General features: G+C 44.2%; 2 long non-coding RNA genes across 3 annotated transcripts in view; one reads left to right on the forward strand and one right to left on the reverse strand.

Annotated features, from left to right (window-relative positions):
* The first annotated feature begins 10 nt into the window (after positions 1-10).
* The window catches only part of LOC114018789, a 56470-nt gene continuing 32926 nt past the window's right edge, over positions 11-23554 (forward strand). Inside the window, exon 1 of one of the 2 annotated variants that reach the window (XR_006285831.1) lies at positions 11-950. This is a non-coding gene — a long non-coding RNA (uncharacterized LOC114018789). The remainder of the gene's footprint in view (positions 951-23554) is intronic. The other variant, XR_003564025.3, reaches the window with a different exon arrangement.
* Positions 17637-22990, reverse strand: LOC122462949. Its single transcript, XR_006285856.1, has 3 exons — positions 22664-22990; positions 22384-22509; positions 17637-21888 (listed from the first exon to the last, which is right to left on the reverse strand). It is a non-coding gene; the product is annotated as an uncharacterized LOC122462949 (long non-coding RNA).

Consider the following 23554-nt stretch of genomic DNA (forward strand, 5'->3'; position numbering starts at 1 on the left):
GGAGTGATGGGGGGGGGGCGGTTGGGTTCCCTGTGCTTGCCAAAGAAGTCTGCTCCCCACCCAAACACATCAAGCTCAAGACTGATTCGTGTTGCAAATATTTGAAGGCAACATTTGAAAGCAGACAATACAGCAAATAGGAAGACATTCAGTCTGTATATCTTTGCAAACAGAGAGGTCGGTAGCCATGGAAGGGCATCCTGAGGCTGTCAGTCCAATGGCTGGAGGGACAAAAGGCCTGTGAATTTGAAATCAACTGGATGCCCCATGACAGGAACCCTGAAACCTAAAGCCGTGAATTAAATAAGAATCACAAATATTTCAATTCTCAGCAGAAAAAGAATCTTGCTGTTGAAGAGACTATTGATTCTTTCCAAGCCCTTTTGCTGAAGAGAATACTGTAGCCCTGGCTATTTCCCTAAGGGATATTTTGTACAAAATCAAGCCAAGGCAGAGTGTCTGGAGGAGGGGTGGAAGAATTCTAATGACAATTTTTTTTTTTTTTTTGGCCTCCTTTTGCCCTGCAGCAGTTTGGAAATGCCCAAAGGATTGTCTTGTAATGTTCCAAAGACATTGCATTCTTGGGAGCTAATGCACAGACACCCCCCTGAGATGAAAATTTTATTTCTTTCGTATTGAAAGTGTTGCAACTCAGGCTTTTCAAGCATTTTCCCCTGTGCCCTGCTCTTTGAGTGTCTACAGCTGAAGAAGATTTGCTGCTGCTGTGGTGGTGAAAGTGAATTGACTGGAAGCTTCTGCCAGGGGCCCATCAGTTTAATGTAGAAAGATTCCTGTGGCAACAAAGAAGAGTGAGTCAAAGGAAATTCAGTGCAGCAAGAAGCAGGGCAGGGGGGAAAGTGTCTCTCCAGTGTGCTGGACGGAACACAGAGTCCTCCCCAAAAGGAAAGGTGCAGAAACAGCTACCTCACCTGCTGTTGCAGAAGAAGTCGGTAAGATTTTTCCCTTTCCATCTATGAAATTAACCCCTGATTTCTTTGCAGTTAAAGAGAATGATTTTCCAATTAAGATTTGAAGCCTGCTGGGAGAATCTTATCCTAGGTGAAGAGAGAGAGAGAGAGAGATTATAGAATACAAAAATAAACTATGGGACAGATCCTCAGCTGGTGTAAATTGTCATAACTCCATTAACTTCAGTGCAGCTACACTGATTTGCACCTGAATCTGTCCCTATCTTTTTAATCAAGGAAAAAATATTCTTTGTTTAAAATGTAGGATTCCCCCTACCCCAAACCTATAGTATAAATGCTCTGTTTACATCAGGGAAATAATGTGTGGTTTGCAACAGGTGTCAGCCACCAGTTTCCCACAGGCCCTCTTCTCAGTTACACTTATGTAAATCTGAAGCAATTCCATTGCATTCAGTGGAATCTCCCCAGATTTAAACTGGCATGAATAAGAAAAGAATTATTAATACAATGCCAGAAATGTGCCTGACAGTTTACAACCAAGTTAAAGACAGTGGAACAGCTTCTGATCTCAGTTACATCAGTGTAAATCCAGAGAAACTCTGTTTACACTACTGTAACTGTGATCAGATTCTGATCTCTGTCCTTTCTCTTAGGAGTTTACAGTCTAAGGTCTGTATCTAGGAAACACTTATGTATGTGTTTGACTTTACACATGAGAGAAATCCCCTGAAAGTCAAAGTTAAGCATGGAAGCAGGTGTTTGCAGGATCATGGCTTAAGGTCCTGATCCTGTGACATAATGAACACCTCCCAGAGTGTGCTGTGTACCCTCATCTACTGCCAAAGTCAATGTGAGATGAAGCCATTTCCAGGAGGAGCTCAGTCCTGTGAAGGATTATGTACTAAATTAAATTGACACGACTAAGGGAAAGTAACAAACATGGGAGAGGTCATGGGGAAGGTGTACAATGGCTCCAGCAGTAAGGTCATGCCCTTGCTTTTGTGATCCAGGCACACATCTTGACAGTTATGTAAGGCTTGGCTGTACTTTGAATTTTGCTTGTTTGTTTCAAAGGCCATACTGGGGTTTGTTAGGTGGGCAGAAGGGCCTGGATGTTTTAGGTCAGTCTTTTTTTTTTTTTTTTTTTAACAATTTTGTGAACAAATAACCATGATGTTAACTGTGGGTTTAGAATTGCTATGACACAAGCATTTTGCTGGTTCCTGCAGGTTAAAGGGAATGTCCACATCTTCTCTAGTCTGAGTTAGAGAAGGGGAAGAAATAGATTTAGCTTTGCTAAATGTGCTTTTTTGGGGGGTGATTTCTGAGGAGAGATTTGGGCACACATGTTTCCATGAACAACTTAGCTTACTTAAGCAGCCAGAGGCAATGGTGTCTAGTGGTTAGAAAACAGGACTGACGGCGAGAGGAGATCTCTGTTCTTGCCCCAACTGCCACTGAATTGTAGCATGGCCTTGAGCAAGTCACTTCACCAATTTTCTCCTGTTTCCTCATCTGTTAAATGGGCATAAAGTCCTGTGTGAAGACAGCTAAAAAGTACCAGAGATACACAAAACACTTATTATTATGGCCCACATGCATTTCAAGATTCTGCTGTCACCCCAGTTTTGTACAGGTGTAATTTCACTGATTTAAATTAAATTACTCCTGATTTAACTGGGTGTGAGAGGAGAATCAGGCCCAATATCTCTTTAAGCTTAGCTGTTATTTTCTATGCATAAACTTATGCAGGGTTCTAAACACAAGTATTTAGAATACAGCTCCTTAGCTGGTGTGAATCAGCACAGCAGCTATGCTGATTTTCACCAGCTGAGGATCTGGTCCTTAGAGTACAGCTTGGCTAATTCTCTTACATGCTCAGCAGAGAAATGAAATGGCATTTTACAAGAAAATTGCTACATCAGCGTCTCCTCTTGCTGCTTTTCAATGTGTCTGTTGTTTTCAATTAGCGTGATGGCATCCATTTTCAGGAAACAGAGACTGGGCCAGATGCTGCACTCACCTTACACTGGTACAGTTTTGGAATAATTCCTCTGAATGTTAGTGAAATTACTCCAGATTTACACCAATGTAACTGAAAGCAGAATCTGACCCAGGATCTTTTCCTCTGAACAAATGCCGCTGTGCTTTTTGTACGGAGCAGCTTTCCAATGCTTCACCTGCAGCATAGGGGTGCCTCACACCAGTCAAACTTAGGGCCATGTTGTACTCTGAACTCGGCTACACCCTGACCCCTTCCATTGAAATCACAGCTCATAGTTTAACTGAGGGCAGAATTTGGTCTGTTCTGGGCAATGCAGTGTTATCAGGTGCCCTGGTCTTATTTTTTTTTTTTCAGGATGGAATAATAATGGCCAGTCCTGATCCTCCAGATTGCCTTAAAATCTTTCCCATTGCCATTTTCACTAGCTTCAATCTCTCCTGCTCTGCTCAGTTTGCATTTCCTGAGACAGCAGTACCCCTCTGAGGCATCACGTTGCCCATATTCTCAAATTCATTATTGAGAACACAACCCACATGGAGAATTTCCATACAAAATGTCTGATCATGCCATCCGTTTTGGGCAAAACTCCTATTGACTTCAACAGGTGTTTTGTGGGCAGAAATTAGGTCAGGATCTGGAGCAAAGGGAATATGACCCCAAGCTTAGCACAGTTGGTTGGGTAGCAGGGAAAGTAGGTCACTGATCTGATACCCCAACATTGGATGTCAGGGACCAGACCAGCTAGGACCAGCTGCTGGCCTGCTCCCTCACTAACTTCGCTACTAGGCAACCAGGCTCTGCCTCTCTGGTTTTTGATTCTGATCGACTCTCCAGTTCTGGCATTTGGCTTCTGTCCCTCTGGCACTGACCCTCAGCTCATTTCCTGAACTCTGCCCACCCTGGATCCAACTCTAACCAGTAGGACAAACTCTTGTTTCCCCCCTAGGCATGACTGCCCAAGGCCCGATTGGCTACAGTGGAGAATAATTGTAACTATACTGTGTCAAATTAACTCCTGCTGTAACTCCACTGACTTCAGGAAGAATTTGGAGTGTCGAAGCATTGCTTAGTATGTTGCCTTTCTGCTTTAGTTCGAGTCACAGTAAGAAGTGGCTCTGATGAGTTTTTGGTGTTTGATCCCTTGAGGGACATACGTACATGCCATAGAAATTAGATGTGGGAAAAGGCCTATTAATTTCCACCTGGTCCATCAGTCTGAAGGAGCCAATGCAGGACTGTTCCCTACATTTTACCAAGCAAACACAGAACGCTTTGTTACTCTCTAAGGGCACATTCCTGCTCCCACTGACTTCATTCATGCAGGATAATCTTATTGTTAAGGCTAAGATTTAATTATGGGTATTTTTAGTAAAAGTCATGGACAGGTCACGGGCAGTAAACAAAAATTCATGGCCCGTGAGCTGTCAGTGACTTGTACTACATACCCTTGACTAAATCTTGGGTGTCCTGGAGGGGGGACTTCGGGGCACCTCTGAGGCTGGGTGCGGCCCTGGGGTGCCACTGGTGCTCTGAGGTGGAAGGTGGCCCAGGGGCTCAGTTGTTGTTCGAGCGGTGGGGGGGCATGCGCAGCTGGGGACCGCTGCTGGTGCTCCGGGGGTGTGTGGCCCGAGACAGCCTCGGGGGTGAGGGGCGGCCCGAGACAACCACTGGTGCTCGGTCGGGGATGGGAGGCGGATGGCCTGAGACTGCTGCTGGTGCTCCGTGAAGGGGGTGGGAGGGCTGCTCAAGACTGTTGCTGCTGGAGGTGGGGCAGGGGAAACACGGGGTGGCCTTAGAGTGCCCCAGCAGTGGCCAGTGTGGCTGGCCCGGGAGTCAGTTGTGCTGGCCGCTGCAGAAGTCACAGAGGTCCCGGAAAGTCACAGAATCCGTGACCTCTGTGACAGACTCACAGCCTTACTTGTTGTCCTTTCCATTGCTCTTTCCTTCTCTTACCTTACCTCAGGGTTGTTGTTTCCTCTGGTTTGTTTTTATCTTCATGTATTGTCCAGTCTTGCAACCCTTATTACCAGGTGTAGTTTCTACTAATTTGAGCAATCCCATTGGATTTAAGGGGTGCAGCATCTTGTATGTCTTTCTAAAAGAGATGTTCCAGCTCAACCAGATATATATGGGCTTGATGCAGAAATTAATGGTGATAGGTGAAATTCTGTGGCTTCTATGTGTTAAGCAAGAGGTCCGACTAGATGATCATAATGGGTCCCTCTGAGCTTAAAATCTGTGAATCTATATTCTCTCCCAAACACCCTTCTGTGGCACAGAGAGGATGCAGCCATGACTCCTTCTGCTTTCTGCCCTCCCCACCTCCTTTGGGACAGTGTGATCCTGTGGGCAGGTAACAAAGCAATCCCCTAAGCTCAGAGAGCGCCCTTCTGCCCACCACTAACGTAGACTATGTGAACTGTGGGAGGCTCCTTTCTCCTGACCTTACCCCAGCTCTATGTACCCACGTAAGAGCTGGGAGGAATTTAGTCCTTTGTCTGTAAAAGGATATGCTCCTTGCAGCTCATTTGCACTCCCTGTTTGATCCTGCGGTGAAGCCATCACCTTGTGTTTGGGTCTGGAGTGGCTTGCGAGAACTTGTTACATTTTTAAATTTTGCGAATGAGAAACTTAAACAAAATCCTTTTCAGGCTGATCACATCAATATACATCCCAATTCAGGGAAGCCCTTAAGCACATGCTGAAGTTCCACTGGAGTGAACAGGATTTAGCACATAAATCTAATTGAGTTCAATGGGACTGAAGCACGTGCTTAAAGTTGAGCAGGTGCTTAAGAGTGGTCCTGAATGGGGGCCATAAGCAGCACTTATAGTTCTATAGCACTTATAGGATAGTTCTGCTATAACAATTATTTAGACAGCCAAGGAATGTGGTTCTTCCAAACATATACTAGGAAAATGGTATTGAATTTATTTCTGGTCCTGTTCTTGCTCCCATCGACATCAGTGGAAGCAGGAGCAAATGTGGGTGTAATTCTTAATTTTTATTTGTATCTCAGGAGCACATAGGAGCCCCAAACATGGACAAAAATCCCATTGTGCTAGGCACTCTCCAAACACAGAACAAAAAGATGTTTTGAATTTTATTGAAACAAAACATTTCAATTGACCTGAAACATTGTTTTTTTAATTTCATTTTTGTAAAAAAGTTTGGTTTCTGCATCCCAGTTTGGGACCATTCGCCAGCCCTCCTCCACCCCCACTCCTCCAATCTTGAAATTTTGTACAGGCTGGAAAATCCATTTTTCAACCAGCTCTAGTTATAACTGTTTGTCCATGACAACAACCAGAGTAGCCCCTGGATGTCTCCGTCTTCCTCACACATCACCATGACATTCTAATGGTCTGAGATGGATGAAGTGGTAGGGGAGGTGGCTGGATGTGGGCGGTGAAGGACAAACTCTGAGTATGACTGCAGAGAATTTGTACATTCTGATGCTGTCTCATTCTTGGCCACAGCTCCTGTAAAATCCATACTGAGTAAGAAGGCTGGTTAATTAATCCAGACTGCTTTGCAGTGCAGTGTGCCTTAATGGAATATATAATGCCCATGAATTCTGTAGGCTCCCTGTCTTCACTCAGCAGGTGATCTTTCAGCATTTTGCTAGTAATGTGTGTTAACAAGAAGGGTTTTTTTTGAAAAATACAGTCCCAATGATTTCCTGGTTGTTACAGGGGAAAGGATCGTGCCTCTAGTAGGAAAGGTGGCATTTGTCGTGCTATTCAGTCTCCCACTACTGTTTATCTCCTGTAAAAAAGGATGGTCCAGTGGTTAGAGTGCTAGACTGGGCTGTAGGGTACCTCCGTTTGATTTCTGGTCCGCCACAAACACAGTGTGTGACCTTGCGTAAGTCAGTTAGGGCTGATTGCTCAGAAGGAGTTAGGAGCCGAACTTCCGTTGAAATCAGTGGAAGTGTCAGTGTAAGTAACAAGAAGAAAAGGAGGACTTGTGGCACCTTAGAGACTAACCAATTTATTTGAGCATAAGCTTTCGTGAGCTACAGCTCACTTCATCGGATGCATACTGTGGAAAGTATAGAAGATCTTATTATATACACACAAAAAGCATGAAAAAATACCTCCTCCCACCCCACTCTCCTGCTGGTAATAGCTTATCTAAAGTGATCACTCTCCTTACAATGGGTATGATAATCAAGTTGGGCCATTTCCAGCACAAATCCAGGTTTTCTCACCCTCCCCCCCCCCCCCCGCACAAACCCACTCTCCTGCTCGTAATAGCTTATCTAAAGTGATCACTCTCCTTACAATGTGTATGATAATCAAGGTGGGCCAAGTAACATGTAAGTAACGTCCTTTTGAACGTTCAACCCTAAGTGATTCTGTGTCTCGGTTCCCCATCTGTGCAGTGGGGATAACAGCAGTGTCCCACCGCAGCGGGGTGTTCTGAGGGTAAATACAATAATGATTGTGAAACCCTCAGATAGTAAGGGGGTCCGTATGAGTTCCTTAGATAGATATGTCCTTATGTCTGGTTCAGAGCAGGAGGTTCAAATAGGCCCCAAAGGGACCCACCTACCTGGGTATTATAGAAGACAAGTAGTAATTCTTCCAAGCATATTGACCATGTTTGCTGAGGGTTGGAGTGTAGAAAATGTCTGAGTTGGTGTTTACCATCAGGAAAATGCATCAGTATCCTCAGAGCGTGGTTCCCCCTCAGTCTAAGAGACTATAGGTGACTAATAAGAAGGATGGTCTTATAGTTAAGATATTGGACTAGGAGTTCTGGCTTCAGTTTCTGGCTCTAGCTTGGGAAAGTTCCTGAATCTCTGTGCCTCAGTGCCCCATCTGTAAAACGGGGGGAATAACCTTCCTTTCTCTCATCTGTTGTCTTTTTTTCTATTTAAGCAATAAGTTCCTTGGGTCAGGGACTGTCCCTTACCAATATCTGTACAATCCCAAGCAGAATGGTTGGAGCCTCTAGGTACTACTCTGCTACAAATCATTAATATGTGGGGAGCAAGGCTGTGAAGGTCAGAGCTGTTGCATAACTAACTGTCCAGTCCAAGTTCTGGTAACTGCTGGCTTTGTGTTGGCGAGGGACCTGTTCCTTAGATGTGCTGAAGTCAATGGGAGTCTGTCTCACAGGTTCAGCCCCAACGGATGTAGGCTGCAGCCTACTCTCTTGTGACCTCCCATTCCTTGTGCAAACTCTCCTGTGATTAAGGGCTAGTGAACAAAGCCCAAAGCTGACTTATTGCTGGGGTAAATTGAAAGCTGGCAGGACGTACAATGAAGGTAAGCAAAAGATTGTTGATTTTTTTTCACAGCTTGTCTGGAAGAAGTAAATCAAAGTCCATGAAGGGTTTTTCACTCTGGGATAAAGACTTAAAAGTGAGAAGGAATACAACCATACAAGACAGGAGCATAGCTTACCAGTTATTTCTGTCACAGATTTGTATTTGCTCTTCAAGCATTCAGATGCCTGCATCACACCAGTACTGAGCACTTCAAATCTGGCAGGATTATTTTTTCATGTATTTTAATGGCATTAAAAAACCTAGCGTCTGATCCTCCATAATGTTCTGCTGGTGTTCATGCCTTTATACTCTTTTCAGGAGTACAAGCTACAGTACAGACAATTATGGCTCCTTGTACCTTATATTTAGCCACATATTAGTGATTCAGCAACAAATATACATGAAAGGGATAAACTGCAACAGATGACAGATTCCTGGCTATGATAATATACCAAGATCTATGGGCCTGATTCGGCTAAATCTTTTTATTAGTTTGGAGGGGGGGCAGGGTGGTATTACACAGTTTTGTGCCAGACGTGATATGTCAAGCATAAGTTCAAAAAGACTTATGCACACAGTTGTCTGGTTTTAGGGGCCAGATCCTCATCTGGTGTACATCAGCATAGCTCCACTGACACCAGAGGAATTATGCTGATGTACTCTGGCCAATGGCCATTTGCCTACTGAAGTTCCCATTAGTAGTACTAGTCGGAAATGTTTTGATTAAATGTTCTTTCATTGGAAAATGCTGATTTGTCAAAACCAAAATGTTTTGCAGTAATATACTGGTTAAATGAAATTTTCATCAAGAATTTTCTCAGCTCCAAGTTGGAATTTCTGGTCAACAAGAGAGAGACCCACCCCCAGAATAGTCAATACCCCAGTGGTTAGGGCACTCTTTCTGGCCCACTCAAAATTTAGTTAGTTATACAAAGTGGAACAGTTCTTATAGGTGAGACTGATTCTATAGCCCAGTTGTTAGGCCTCACCTCACCTCAGACATGGGACACCTAGGTTCAGGTGTGTCAAGCAGCATGGCTGACATCTGTCACATGTTCTCTCACATCTCTGCAGAAGGAGAAGCGTATGAAGTGGAGAGTCTTGCTTTGGTTGCGAGTGGGTTTTTGTTTGGTTCATATACCCGTTGCAATGTGTTTATGGTAAAGAAGGTAAAGGCTACATTTTAGCCCAACAATACAGCATATACCTGACTCTCAGGCACTGTTTATGGATTAGTTTGTTGAGCTTTGTAAAGTGCATTGGAAATTTAGAGTGAGGTTTTCAAAAGCACTCAGTGTTGGCCTAACCCTGATCCCTTTGAAGTCAGTGGTAAAACTTCTGTTGACTACAGTGCAAGCAGAATTAGGTTAACTCTGAGCACTTCTGAAAATCCCCCTTTTACATGCTAAGTTTTCTTAGCAGTTTATACAAAACAAACAGCAAGAAGGAAAGAAGGCCTCTGTGCTTCAACACCATCCACCTCTTAGTGGCCCCACCATTTCATAGTTGGTGTCAGGAATCAGGGCCTGTAGCAGAGCTAATATCCAGGCAGTCTCATCACTAAAGCTGGCCTGCAGCAGACTGTCTGATTGGCCATGCCACCTGATCGGCTGCAGGGGCAAGCAGGCTGGTTCTTAAGCCATAGGCAGCAGCAGCTCGCTGGCTGCTCAGTGCTGATGCCCAGCACTGTGTTTGCTCCTGCATTACCTAATTCCTGCTGCTCCTGACTCTGGCTCTGTCCCTGGTCTTTGGTTCCTGATGCCAGCTCTGGCCACTAGGCCTGATGCCTGCTCCGACCAGCATACTAGACCACCTTCATCCCAGTCAGCTGAGAGATTGAGCAGCCCTTAAAATTAGGGCCCGGGGTCCTCAGCGCTAGCATGGACTGTACTAAGGCCCCAGTTGAAGTAATGGATGGCATCCAGAACCTGCAGGTGCAAGTAACTGCCCTGCAATCGCAAAATGCAGCCTTTTCAGACGCAGGTTGCTCTGCTGGCTCCTCCTACTCCGCCTTTCCCAGAGCCGAAGATTCTTCTGCCTGACCCATTTGACAGAGGTGGGGGCAAGTTTTGTCAGCTCCTGTTCCTCCTACGCCCTCAATCATTCCCTATGGACCAGGCCTGTCTGGTGCTTAGCTTGTTTGTTGCCTGGGGAGGCCTTGGCTTTCCCCACTCCTGCAATAGTCCAGCCTCCTCTTGGACATAGTTTGAATGAATTCCTCTAATTGTCGCTTCACCTTTGATGACCCCAACCAGGTGTGGAATGCTGAGACAGCCCTTCAGGCTTTACTGCCAGGATGCCGGCCCGGTGCCAAATACACTGCTGAATTTCATTGTTTTGGCTTCTGACACCAGGTGGAATGAGGTGGCACAGCAACATTTCTACTGGGGGTTAAACGAGGGTATAAAGGATGAGCTTGCGTGCATGGAGCCTCTGTCCATTTTGAACAATCTGATTGACCTGTGTATCAGAACTGATGATCGCCTCATGGATTGTCATCATGAGTGTACCTTGATTTTTCCGGAGGTCGTCATTTACCCTGCTCATGACACCCCTAACGCGCAGGTCTTCCCTGGCATCAGAGCTCTTGCAAGCCAGCCAGGTTCACCTGTACCTCTCTGACTTGGAGAAATACTGATGCTGGGAGTTAGGCTTATGCTTATATTGTGGGGAAACCAGTCACGTTGCCTTGACATGTCCAGTGAAGCTGAGGGCAGAAATGGAGCTGGGAAATGCCAGGTGCATAGCCTGTAGGAGTGATTCTGGGCAGAGCTGGTAATCTCCCCTGTCTGGGAGTTCCCAGCACCTATGGATCACAGTCATCAAAGAAGGACCCCTGAGTGAGCTACCTGTGGAGCTCTAAATACCTCGATTGATTCAACTACTGGTAAAATTCACCTAAAGGCCCTAGTTGACTCTGGGGCCTCAGCTAACTTTATGGACTTGAACTTTGCTAAGACCTATGCAGTTCCCACCATATGCAAGGACTTTTTAGATCTGGTCGACACTATTGATGGGTCTCTTCTCTTCTTGGGAGCAGTAACCCACCAGACCTTGCCAGTTATGGTTATTACCCTTGAGGATACCAGGAAACCCTCCAATTTGGATTAATCTGAGCCCTTCATGCTTCTGTCATCTTAGATATGCCCTCTCTTACCACATTCCCACATTCACTGGCAGGAGTGAACCCTACACTTTAACTCCTAGTATTGCCAGCTATCCTGACTCCCAGGATCTGGTTCACTCTGAGGTTCACACCACCCACTGGAAGACCAGGACCCTCAGTATTCCCCACAGCTCTGTGTGCTTTGTCCAAGATCCCCCACAAATACCGTGACTTCACTGTTATATTTGACAAAGTGAAGGTGGACATCCTGCCCCAGTATCCGACTTACGATTGCCTGATTGATCTCCAGGTTGAAACCGAGATCCCATTCCATCAGATATACGCCCTCTCCGAACCTGAATTTCAGACTCTACACCTGTACTTGCAAGGGAACCTTCAGAAGGGTTTCATCCATGTCCCCAGCAGGCCCTCTCATCTTTTTGTCAAGAAGGACAGCTCTTTGTGGCCATGTATTGACTATCAAGCCCTGAACAAGATGACTGTATGAAGCTGCTCCCCGGTTCCCTTAATAGGTGAGTTCTTAAACTGCCCACCTACACCCTGTATTTTCACAAAGTTAGATCTGTGCATAGCCTATAAGCTGGTCTGCTTGCATGAGAGAGACAAGTAGAAGACTACCTTTCATACTCGATAAGGCCATCTAATTACGCCATGCAGTCTAGGTAATGCTCCAGCAACCTTTCAACATGTTATGAATGGTATATTCCATGATATGCTGGACCACTTGGTCATTATTTACCTTAATGACATTCTGATTTTCTCTGAAGACTCAGCTCTTCACGACCAGCATGTGTGTAGCATTCTTGAAATCTATGCCAGAATCACCTCTGTGTCAAATTAGAGAAATGCAAGTTTGCCCAGGACACTCCTGAATTTCTTGGATATGTCATCTCACCCAAGGGACTGACAATGGATCCCCACAAAGTGGCCATCATGGATTGGGTAGCACCAAAGGATGTCTCTGGAATCCAACACTTCTTGACTTTGCTGTTTTTTATAGAGTATTTACTCCAGGATTCTCTGCTTTGGCCAGTCCTCTCAGCCAACTTTGCTGTGAAAAGGAGTCTGTTTTTCATGATTCCCAGAAGAACAGGCTGCCTTTGATAATTTGAAACAGAAATTCATCACAACTCCCACCTTGATCCACCCAGACCCCACCAGACTGTTTACGGTAGAGGTGGAGACTTCAAATTTTGTCCCAACCCACTGCTCCCGATCACCTTCATCTGCATGTTTTTTACTTGCAAAAAGCTAACTCTTGCTGAGATGAATTATGATATTTTGGATAAGGAACTGTGGCCATCAAAGCACCCTTTGAAGAATGGTGCCATCTTCTGGAGCGTGGTAGGTTCCCAGTCCCCAAGTTCTGACAGTAAAAATGACCAGGTACCTGAACCAGTGGCAGCCATGCAAGTCCCTCTTCATGAGATTAGAGTTTGTGGTCATCTATTGGCTGGATATAAGGAACGGGAAGGTGGATGCATTGCCGTGTAGGATGAGTACTACAATCCTGATGAGGAGACTATGTCCATGATTCTTAAGCCCTAAGACTTCATTTCTGGCACCATAGCTTCTGACATGTTATCCTCCATCTGCTCTCAGTTACCTAGCGATCCAAACCTATCAAGCCTTAGACCTCAGTCAGGACCAGACCTCCACAGTCTTCACATTCCAGGATGGGATCCTATACCGCAAGGGACACATCTCTGTGCCCGAAGAGGCCACTTGGATTTGAGTCCTACAGTTCTGCACAATGCTGTCCTAGCAGGCCACTTCAGTCATTCCGAGACCTAGTTTCCAGGAGTGAGATGGGAGGGCTTCAAAATCTGCATCACAAACCAGATCTGAATTTTAAGGCTTGGGTCCATCTGTACCATGTAGTTGTAGTTAAATGAATTATTTTAATCTTCTAAAATAGAATGCAAGTGATATGGTAATTGGCTAATTAGTAATCTAATTAATTAGATTAATTATTGTTTATACAACATTTAGAACATAAAAAGCCCTTTATAAATTCCAAGTATTCTTAATTAGTTTGAAATCTACCAGCTGCAATTTCTTAGCAATACGAAGACACAGTCACTCCATACACTCCAGGGTAACTACCATCTTCACCCTTTTTAGCTAGACTTGTCCACATCCTACCATGCTTATTCAAGCAAAATGCTCTTAGAAATTGGTGTTTTTCCCCCCAGGAATGCAGACAGCAGAATCGGGACTTATGTAGGTAAAAGGAAACAGGGAGAACATGCAGAATTCAGTTGAATGGTAATTTAACAAAGGAGAAAATGTGACTCAGCTAAACTACTGAGGAATTTCTCTGATGCTGACAGAGTGCATCTCATCCCAGTATGGGCAGAAGACACAGGGTGTGGCATAATGCCATCTTGTGGACCACGTAGATATCGAGTGAGTGAGAGAGAGGGAAAAGGGGCAGTGTAAGCCCTCTCTGAACAAGACGTTGCATCCAGTCACATCCATTTAATTGCTGATGGTAACAATTAAATAAAATCTCTTACTGAAACCAAAGATTCCTTGCTTCCTCAAGAGTACTACACAGGGCTCCCATGAAGGTCAGAGGGAGCCACACAAGCACAGCTGAGGACAGAATGTGGCCACCTAGGGAAGTTAAATTCAGCAACGCACATGGAATAGTAAGGTCTTCCCCACAGATTGTTATTCGCCCAATCTGACAAAACCTACCGTTCCTTCTCTGGGCAAGACTGCAGTTGGGCATTTGTGCTGTAATGTCATGTCCACAGATTCCCCGTTCCTATTAATTTCACTCTGCCTATGCCAGCCACCAATGGAAAAGTGGTAATGGGATTTACAGCTTCAAAAACTCATTTGAGACAGAGTTAATAATCCAAAAATTGCATCTCATTAAAGGCTGCATCACTCTTTCTAATCTGAAGATTACAGGAATCCTTCATGGATTGATATCTTTCTAGCTATCTGATCAGAAAGCTGGATCTGATTCATCTATCTGGTCACTTCTCTTTCATTCTCTCACAGCATAGCAGACTAGCTGTCACATTTGCATGTTTTTATGTTATATGGAAGAATTAAAGTTTACCATGAAGACTTTTGTTTTCAGCACAGTTCATGTAACTTCTCTTCATCTTTCCAGTGTTCTTCAGCAGCCCTGATCCACAAATATACTCAGGTGCCTAAGTCTCGAGTTAGGCACTTATGTCCCAGTTTTAGTCTCCTCTGTGATCTACAGAACTCCCGCTGGACCTTGTATGTGTCTATGTTTCTGCATCTGGGTGTGCATGCAGCTGCCTCACTGTAGGCATCCAAACACCTGTCTCCTGCCTAAGTCCCAGAATGAGTCATGAACTGGGGGAAGATGGCATTCATCCATCTAAGTCCTGTCTGGGGCCTGATCTGGTAGGCATGGTCAGGGATTGCCTACCGCATCAGGTTCCATTCAGAATCCATCCGGCCAGAGGTGGAGGAGGCAGTGGTGGTGCCCACCCTATAACTTTTATCCCAGTGATAAGAGCGTTCTCCTGAGAGGTGGTAGAACCCTGTTCAAAAATTCCTTCTCCCCGTCTGGTAGATTAGGGGGAATTGTAAGTGAGCCTCCCACATCCTAGGCAAGTGCTCTAACCACTGGGCTACAAGTTATAAGATGTGCCATTTTTGGGTGGAACGAGGCAGGCGCCTAACTTGTTCCTGCAAGACACCTTAGGTGCCTGAGCCACCTTATTCCAAGAAAGGTATTCTCCTTCCTGGCTAACTAAGCAAAAATAGGTTCCTCCCTGCAGCCCAGACTTAGATGTTTATCTCTGTGAGGGGGTGGGACTTTGGACACATCACTCTCATCAGCATCTCCCTTGCTAGCTAGCTGGCTCCTTGCCTAGCATGCTGGCTTTTGTGGATCTCATTCTAACGTGCCTGTTTTCCCCCATTGATTGTATAGGGAGCCTAGGTGCCCCACTCAGGCTTTGTGGATCACAGTTTTGTTCCTGTGATTTTTCTAGGTGCTTAAAAGTCAGGGGCTGTGATGCTGAGTGTTGCAACGTAAATCCCTTTGTGTATCCATGCCTCAGTGCCTTAAATTTCCTCACTCCCAAGTGACTTCATATCTGTAGACTTACCACTTAGCTGAACTATTTGAAAGTGACTGAACATAATCTCTTTCTGAGCGACTCATGGCTCTTCTTGCGGTCAGGAAGAAGTAGCTCCTTTCAGCTATAAGAACATTTAACATTTTTAAGGTTGCTCTTTTGTAAACGTAGAATGTGCTTGATTTTTTTTAGTGTTATTCCAAAAAACACTGCAGTCCAAGGGTCAGAATGAGGGGTCCTTGCTCACGTGGAACAGTACTTTCCTCCATCTAGAGCCCCCCGACTTCAGTGAGACTTCTTGAGGAGTAAGGATCCACTCAAGCCCATGTCTTCATTTACAAGCTTTGGTTGATGTAAGTTATGTCTGTCTATGACTGCCACAATTCGTAAATCAGCTGTGCACGGGCATGCTTGGCTGCATGTGTTGGCGTTGCACATACTCACCAGAAGTGCTTGTGTCAATGTGCAGTGTGCCATGGGTAGGTTTTCCAGCATGCCATGCACCACCATCCGGTGCAGTGGCTTCTGGGAAACTTTCACAGCGAATCATGGGGTAGAAATTAGTTGCTCAGGGATGACTGGGAGTAAGGGGTCAAGTTCCCATCATGCAACTCTCTCCACCCCATGATGCCATCCATATCCCATAATTTTCGTGCCTTTTTTAAAATCCCACAAACTCACATGGCACTTTTCTCTGTCCACCATCTCTGACAGAAATGTGGTGCCCACAGAGATCAGCACTGTTGTCATGAATCTTGCAAATACCGGATGCACAATCCTCTGGTATTTGAAAAACTTCAACAACAGGGGACATGACAGCTTCTTTGAGGACAGATTGCTGACGTACGTAGCGAAAAACAATCAAAGGTTGTTGGTGGCATTCAAAGGATGGCTGCAGACAGTTGAGTGCCACTTCTGGGCCTGAAAAACAAGCTCTGACTGGTGAGAGTGCCTCGTATTGCAGGCTTGCGATGACGAGTAGCAGCTGCGGAATTTCTGGATGCGAAAGGCCACGTTTCTGGATCTGTGTGCCAAGCTCCCCCCAGTTCTCCAGCGCAGGGACACCAGAGTGAGAGCTGTACTGACGGTAGAGAAGTGAGTGGCAGTCGCACTATGGAAGTTTGCCATGCTGGACTGCACTGGTCGGTGGAAAATCATTTTGGAGCTGGAAAATCCACAGTGGGGCATGTTGCCAGGCAAGTGCGTAGGGTCATTCATCATATCCTGCTATGCAAGACCGTGACTCTTGGCAATGTGCAGGACATAGTGGATGGATTTGCTGCAGGGGGGTTCATGAACTGAGGTGGGGCAATAGACACGCATCCCTGTTGTGGCACCAGCCTATCTTGCCGCAGAGTAAATCAATAGCATGGCTACTTTTCTATGGTTATGTAAGTGTTGGTGGATTACTGGAGATGCTTCACTGACATCAGTGTGGGCTGGTCAGGGAAAGTGCATGATGCTCTCTTCTTTCAAGAGGGAAATTCTTTCCTGACCAGCGGATTACCATTGGCAATACTGAAATGCCAGTAGTGATTTTGGAGGACCCAGCCTACCACTGCTTCCCGGGCTCATGAGGCCGTATACCAGCCATCTAAACAGCACTAAGGAAAGCATCAACGACCAGCTTAGCCGGTATAGAATGAATGTGCGTTTGGTACATGGATGGGACATTGGCAATGTTTATTCACAAAACTGGATCTCAGAAAAATAGCTGCCTGTTGTGTCCTGCATAATATCTGTGCAGTAACGGGGCGGGGGAAAGACAGGATTTCTGTTCGCTAATTCCAAAAGCTACGTTTAGATTTGCAGCGTATTATAGGATATATACCTCTTGGTATAGGTGAGCAAAAATGTTAAGGTAACTGCGCACATGCTGGAAGTAATACACGATGAATATGGTGCGGGCCTACCAAGATACACGTGACGCCATACCCTTCACGTGACACGGAATCCTTGGACCAGTTTGGCTACCGTTTAGAATTCCTCTTCAATTCATTTTTTGAAATGTCTGCCAAAATTTTCAAAAGTGGCCAGTGGCCTTGGAGGCGCAATCTGAGACACTTTTTAAAGGAGCTCCCTTAAAGCCTCTCAAGTTAGGCACCCCAAAAAACTCAGGCATCCCAAACCATAGGACATTTTTAAGAATCTTGGCCTAATTTTTTGTTTCATTAAACATGATTTATAAAACAGTGGCTAGGATATCGGCCATAACACTCACAAACAGCAAATTCTTTTTTTCCTGTGCCTCATATTTCAGCAGTAGCTTTCTTACTAGACAGGCCTTTTTAGATCTTTTATTTCTTATGGAATCACAGAGGTTAGAGATTAAAAAAATACTTTTAGTTGGTACAGTCTATCATTCATTCTCCCCGGCCCCATCCAAATATATTCCATTGCATTGTCGGGTGTATCATTCCACTGCAACATTTAAAAAACCAAGATCATAGGCTGGTGTTAATCAGCATAACTCCGTTGCTACAGTGATTTGCACCAGCTGAGGATCTAGCCCCTTGTTTATAATGGTGCTTTAAAAGTGACTTTAGTAGAGGTACACTGGTTTATACCAGTTGAATACCTGATGGCAGCGTTCCTGCTCTCTTGTTCGAGGATGCAAGTAATTTCCCCCACTGAAATCAGTGAGAGTTTATTCATATTCTGCTGTGTTAGAAGAGGGCCTTAGGTATTTAAACCTAGGAGGCAAATCAGAGAACATACATGGTGGCACTTTGCCATGTGAAATGCACATTTATCATGAAGCAATGATAACCCTACCTGTACACTGCTCACTAATCCACCTCTGTCTGGACTATGTCTAACACATGCCTCTCAGTTTGTCGAGGCCCAAATGTGGGACACAATGGGTGACAAAGATGCAGAAATGAGGGACCCTTCCTCCCTCCCCCAAATATTCATGTGATAAGCTTAACATGCTGTGGGATTGATTCCTTCGGTGTAAATGGCTCTCGAACCTGAGCTTCACAAGTCTTTATTTCTGATGTAAATAGTTTAAGACTGAAAGCGAGGTGACATCAAATTTGTAGGAATGTAGGTAACTTTGGGACCAAAATGAGTGACAACCCTTGAAATGAAAGACAGTTGAAAGGTATGTTCTAAACCTCTGAGCAACTTTAGTACCGTTGCTGCTTACTTTAAAACAACCAGCCACAAAAATGTTTCATTCCCCCACATAGATATAGAATTTGCTCCAAAGTCACACTGGTCTGAGCTGTGCCACGAACAGTAGTCTGTCCAGGACTAGTGACAGGTTTAAGCTCTTGGGAACCATTAGGGCCACAAAAGGAAGGATGGTCCAGTGGTTAGGGTTCAAACCTGGGATTTGGAAAATCTGGGTCAGTTCCCCACTCTGCCACAGACTCTGTGTGAGCTTGGGCTTGTCACCTACTGAAAACTGAGGGGGAATTTGGAAAAGCATTTGGTGCTTGCTCTGTAGAGGTCACTCCCCCACATTTGGTCAGTCACAGTTAATATCAATGGCTTGCCATTAAAATTAATAATGTTATGCTAGAAAAGTAAAAAAAATCACTGAAAATTATTGGTCACCTATAACCAAAAGAATCGAGTGCTTTAGGGGCTGATTCTCATCTGGACGGAGTTCCATTGCACCACATCCTGGAGCTACGTCAGTTTACACCAGCTGAGGATCTGGCCTGCTGACTTCTGTGCAGTTACCCTTGGTTTACACTAGTGTAAGTGAGAGGGGAAGCAGGCACTCTGTTTTTTTGTGTGCAACTGCTAGGCATGCTCATATTATGCTGGATAGCAGGGTATACCTAGATAAATCAGATGTTTTCCTGAAGCTCCCTTTGGTTCTAGAAAAGGGAGAACAGGCCTCTCTCATTTCGTCAGAAGGGTCTTGTGAGGCTTTTAGAAAGACACGCTGGGTTAAGAACCAATATTTCAATAATGCAGCAAATAATAAACCAATAATTCAACAAGGGACATCAGAAATAGGGCACCACTTTTTAACAGTGATGGGAATGAACCACTGGAACAATTTACCGTGGGTTTTGGTGGATTCTCCATCACTGGCAATTTTTAAATCAAGATTGGATTTTTTCTGAAAGATGTTCTGTAGTCAAAACAGGAATCAATTCAGGGAAGTTCTGCGGCCTGTGTTACGCAGACTAGATGATCACAGTGGTTCCTTTAGGCTCTGAATCTATAAATATGCCTAACTTAAAGGGCTACTTAAAGTCAGGCATGTACTTAAGTACCATACCAAATGTGGCCCAGGATTATTAAATATGAAAGAATTAGAAAACAGATTTGTTTTCCTATGTTTATGCATTTTGGGGGCTGTGTTCAGTTTGGATGATGGTAGACTGGGCTGTTTCACTTTTGGCAAGGTCTGAGCTCAGTCCTGCAGGATGAAAAACTCTGATCAAAGTCAAGAAGAGACCCCTTTGGGCTCTTTGGTTTGAAAACAGTTAAATGAAATGTTTACAAGACTAAACCAAAAAACCAACCAAACAAAAGCTGTTTTCATTGGATTTTTATGTGTAATTAATGCAAACATTCCTATTAATATTTGCACATCTGAATTTTGGCCCTACAGATAAAAAACACTCCTGCAATCTGCTCCATGCAAGTGAACCTTTATGCTGTTGTGGAATCTCATTGAAGGAAGTCCATATAGATGCCTGGGAGTCACCCTCATAGATCAGATTGCAGGAGTAGGCCCATAATTGTTTAGTATATTTTACTATTTAAAAAAAATATTTTGGGGGTTATAAATATATAGTATTGAAAAGGAGATGCCAGGTAGCAAATATGTAGGATCTGATCCTCCTCTAACTTACATTACTTTTACACGGGTGGGACTCTATTGATTTCAGTAGATGTATTCCTGATTTACACCATTTTAAAAGTGAGAGCAGCATCAGGCTCATGATCAAACTATAACCCCCTACTACTTTACTGAATAGTGAAATCCAGTCCCCAATCACTCAGTCCACTTACTGTGGGTCTTCTGGGTTTTTTGTCTTCTCCCCCCTGAAATAAACTGAAACCTGTGAAATGCCTGATAGCAGTTCTTTGACTTGCCAAACTCTGGGAAATCACTTGTATCCCATGATTATCTCCTGAGTTGTAGGAACATACAAAAGTCAGTGTTGGTACCTCTAGTCTCAGTTTACCCTCTGAGATTCCTGGGCCAGATTTCCCCTTCGCACTGAAAAAGCTGCAGGAAGGGACCTATGGGAAGGAAAACCTCAGTGAGGGAACCTTATGGAAATTGTCCCATATTGTTTCCTGGGAGTCATCAGACGTTCAGCCCACAAGATCAGAGATCCGTGCCGGTTGGGTAAACTGAAAGCCAGAGAAGGGAGTAGGTTAGATCTTCTGGAGGGGTAAATTCACATAGCTCCATTACATTGAGCCAGATCCTCAGCTACTGAAAAACAATGTGTTGCACACACAACCATATTTGATTGGGCAATGACATTTTTCTGGAGAGTTTTTTGAAGTGTAAATACATTTTAAAATTGTTACATCAGTAATTTAAAAAATGTAACCTCTAATTTCCATCCCCTCCATCTCTCCCAGCATGGACTTGTTAGCCGGTTTTCTCTCTCCTCTGTGTTCTCCTGCACTGCCTTCTCCATTGTTGATTATGTCAGTGTTTGGAACCATCTTCCTGGACAAGGAGGATTCACCTCACACTCTCCATAGCTCACTGTTGCTGTTCCTTTACTGGCCAGATGGATCACCTTGAGCAATACTGGTCGAGGGAGCTTGAGGGCCTGGAACTGGGTGTTTTGCACAGTAGGCTACTCCAAACTGCTTATAATTGGTGGACAATATGGAAGTAGGACAATCTGATTGAAAAATATATAAAAATAAAAAAAAGTGAAAATTATCTACAAACTGAATCTCCAATCCAGTAAAGCTCTTAAGCACGTGCTTAACTTCAAGCATGTGAGCAGTCCCATTGGCTTAATAGGACTACTGATGTGTTTAAGTATCGGCCTAAGAGTTTTGCTGGATCAGCGTTGGGGTATTCATAATCTTGCAGGATTGAGCCCCAAGTCTATTAATTTAACATCACAGTTGAGCAGTCATGGACCATACATACTACAAACCCGCTCCAATGTAAGGGATAGTTCAGTAAGAGAAATTCTAGGTGCATGCTAGACTAGTAGAAATCAAGTTACATACCATGTACTTGCAGTATGCAATAACAACACCCTTTGCTTTATATGTGACCTTTTTGAGGCTCTTCAGATTGAAATCTCTGATCCAATCAAGAGGTCACAAAGTGTCAGGAATGCTGCTTTCATTCTGTTCACTTTGTGCTGTTCCTTTCTTTCATTTGTAACTAGTCACTGGAAATATTTTTGAAATCATGGAAATGGTTCTTTAAAATTTGTCTGTGGCACTGAGGCACAAGACCTGTTCCGTAACCTGTGCAGTTAGAGGTGACTGCATCAGCATGCAAAAAATGTAGATATCTGTGGGTGAAAAAGAACACTTAAGCGTCTCTTCAGTTGTACTAGGTCCAAAGATATTTACTTGTCCCTTCTTCAGATTTATTCTTTTAAACATGTTTTCAGTTCTGATCAAAAGTACCACCAGCTCTGACTAGGGTGAGCAGATGTCCTGATTTTATAGCGACAGTCCCGATATTTGGGGCTTTGTGTTATATAGGCACCTATTACCCCCCACCCCCGTCCCGATTTTTCACATTTGCTGTCTGGTTACCCTAGCTCTGACAGATATTCCCGCTCAAAGCAGAATGTCTATTGTCAAAAACAGAACTTAATTTAGACAGGATAGAAAATAGATGAAAAGTAAGTGATTAAAAGCCCTGGGCCTGATTATATTTACTCTCAGTCGGTCAGTGCCCTCACTCACTGTGAGCTTTGGAGAATCCGAATCCTCTACAGCAACACAATGCTGGAAAGTACCCTGCCAAACTATGCATCACTAAAACATACAGAATTCACCTTTCACAAGTGATCCGTTGTAAGTATCAGCAGATGTCAGGAAAGGTGGCGCTTGCCCCCAAACGTTGACAAACAAATGCCAGTAGGTGTTCCGGTAAGGAATATGAGGAACACTTTCCAGTTAATCTGAGTACAAATCAGATAGATCCAGTTGCAGAGTTACATTGGCTAAGCATTCATGATTCCACACTATGCAAACATTTTTATTAGAAGCCTGTAAGTCAACACATCACAGCTGTGCAGTTGATTCATGAAAATAAAACTTTTTTTAAACACTTACCATGTTTTTCTCGCTAGCAGGGGTGCTGGATGCTGGTTCTTAGCCACTGCAAGGCTGTTGTGTCAGAATCCTTATCCTGCAGTGGGTTTTGTTGCAGCCTCTCAGTATATAGTGGGTGTGGTTTTACTGTATGCAGCATGAATGCAGCACTTAATGATGGGAACAGGCTTTTATTTTGTTGGTGTTTGTTTTTTTTTTTTAAAGGGTTGCTCTAGCGCGTTTCTTTTTCTTGGATTCCAGGAAACAGGAGCAAAATGTGTGTGAAAAAATCCCTTACAATTTGTACTTAAATCTTGCCGATTTCTATGTGAGGCACAAGAAAACCAACCAGAACAACACTCAAATTCTAGTAATGAAATCTGAGAACAGTGGCAGCTTGTAAGCTGTTCATTGAACAGGCATAACTGGGGCCTGAAATCCAACTGGACCATTGAAACAGACACCCCTTCACCGCCACAAGACTCTGATAACTACCCTTCTCTTAAGCCCTCCTTGAAGTGAAGAGCCCCGGGCTGGCAAATGCTTAAGGTCAGCCATAATAGTACAGCTGTTCTCTAGAAAACTGGCATGTCAGCCTCTCTCTCTCTCTCTCTTTTGGATCACTGTGCATTTATAAACTATGTTTTCATAACTCAGTTAAACAGTAACAAAAACCACCCTATAAATTGTTTTAAAACTCTGATGAATAGCTGTGATATCTAGGGGATGTGTACAGTGTACAGGCACTTCACATCCCTTCTGCAAGTTGTGCCACTTACTCTATGTGTAGTCCATGCCCATTATATATGTGTAGTCCAGTGCCTGTTTCAAAGGAATTGGGTTCTAGTGGGCTTCAGTGAATTTGGAGAGTTCCACCGATATAACACCATTTATTGCACATCTTGAAAGCAC

The sequence above is a fragment of the Chelonia mydas genome, chromosome 1, assembly GCF_015237465.2.
Source record: "Chelonia mydas isolate rCheMyd1 chromosome 1, rCheMyd1.pri.v2, whole genome shotgun sequence".
Classification (NCBI taxonomy): Eukaryota; Metazoa; Chordata; order Testudines; family Cheloniidae; genus Chelonia; species Chelonia mydas.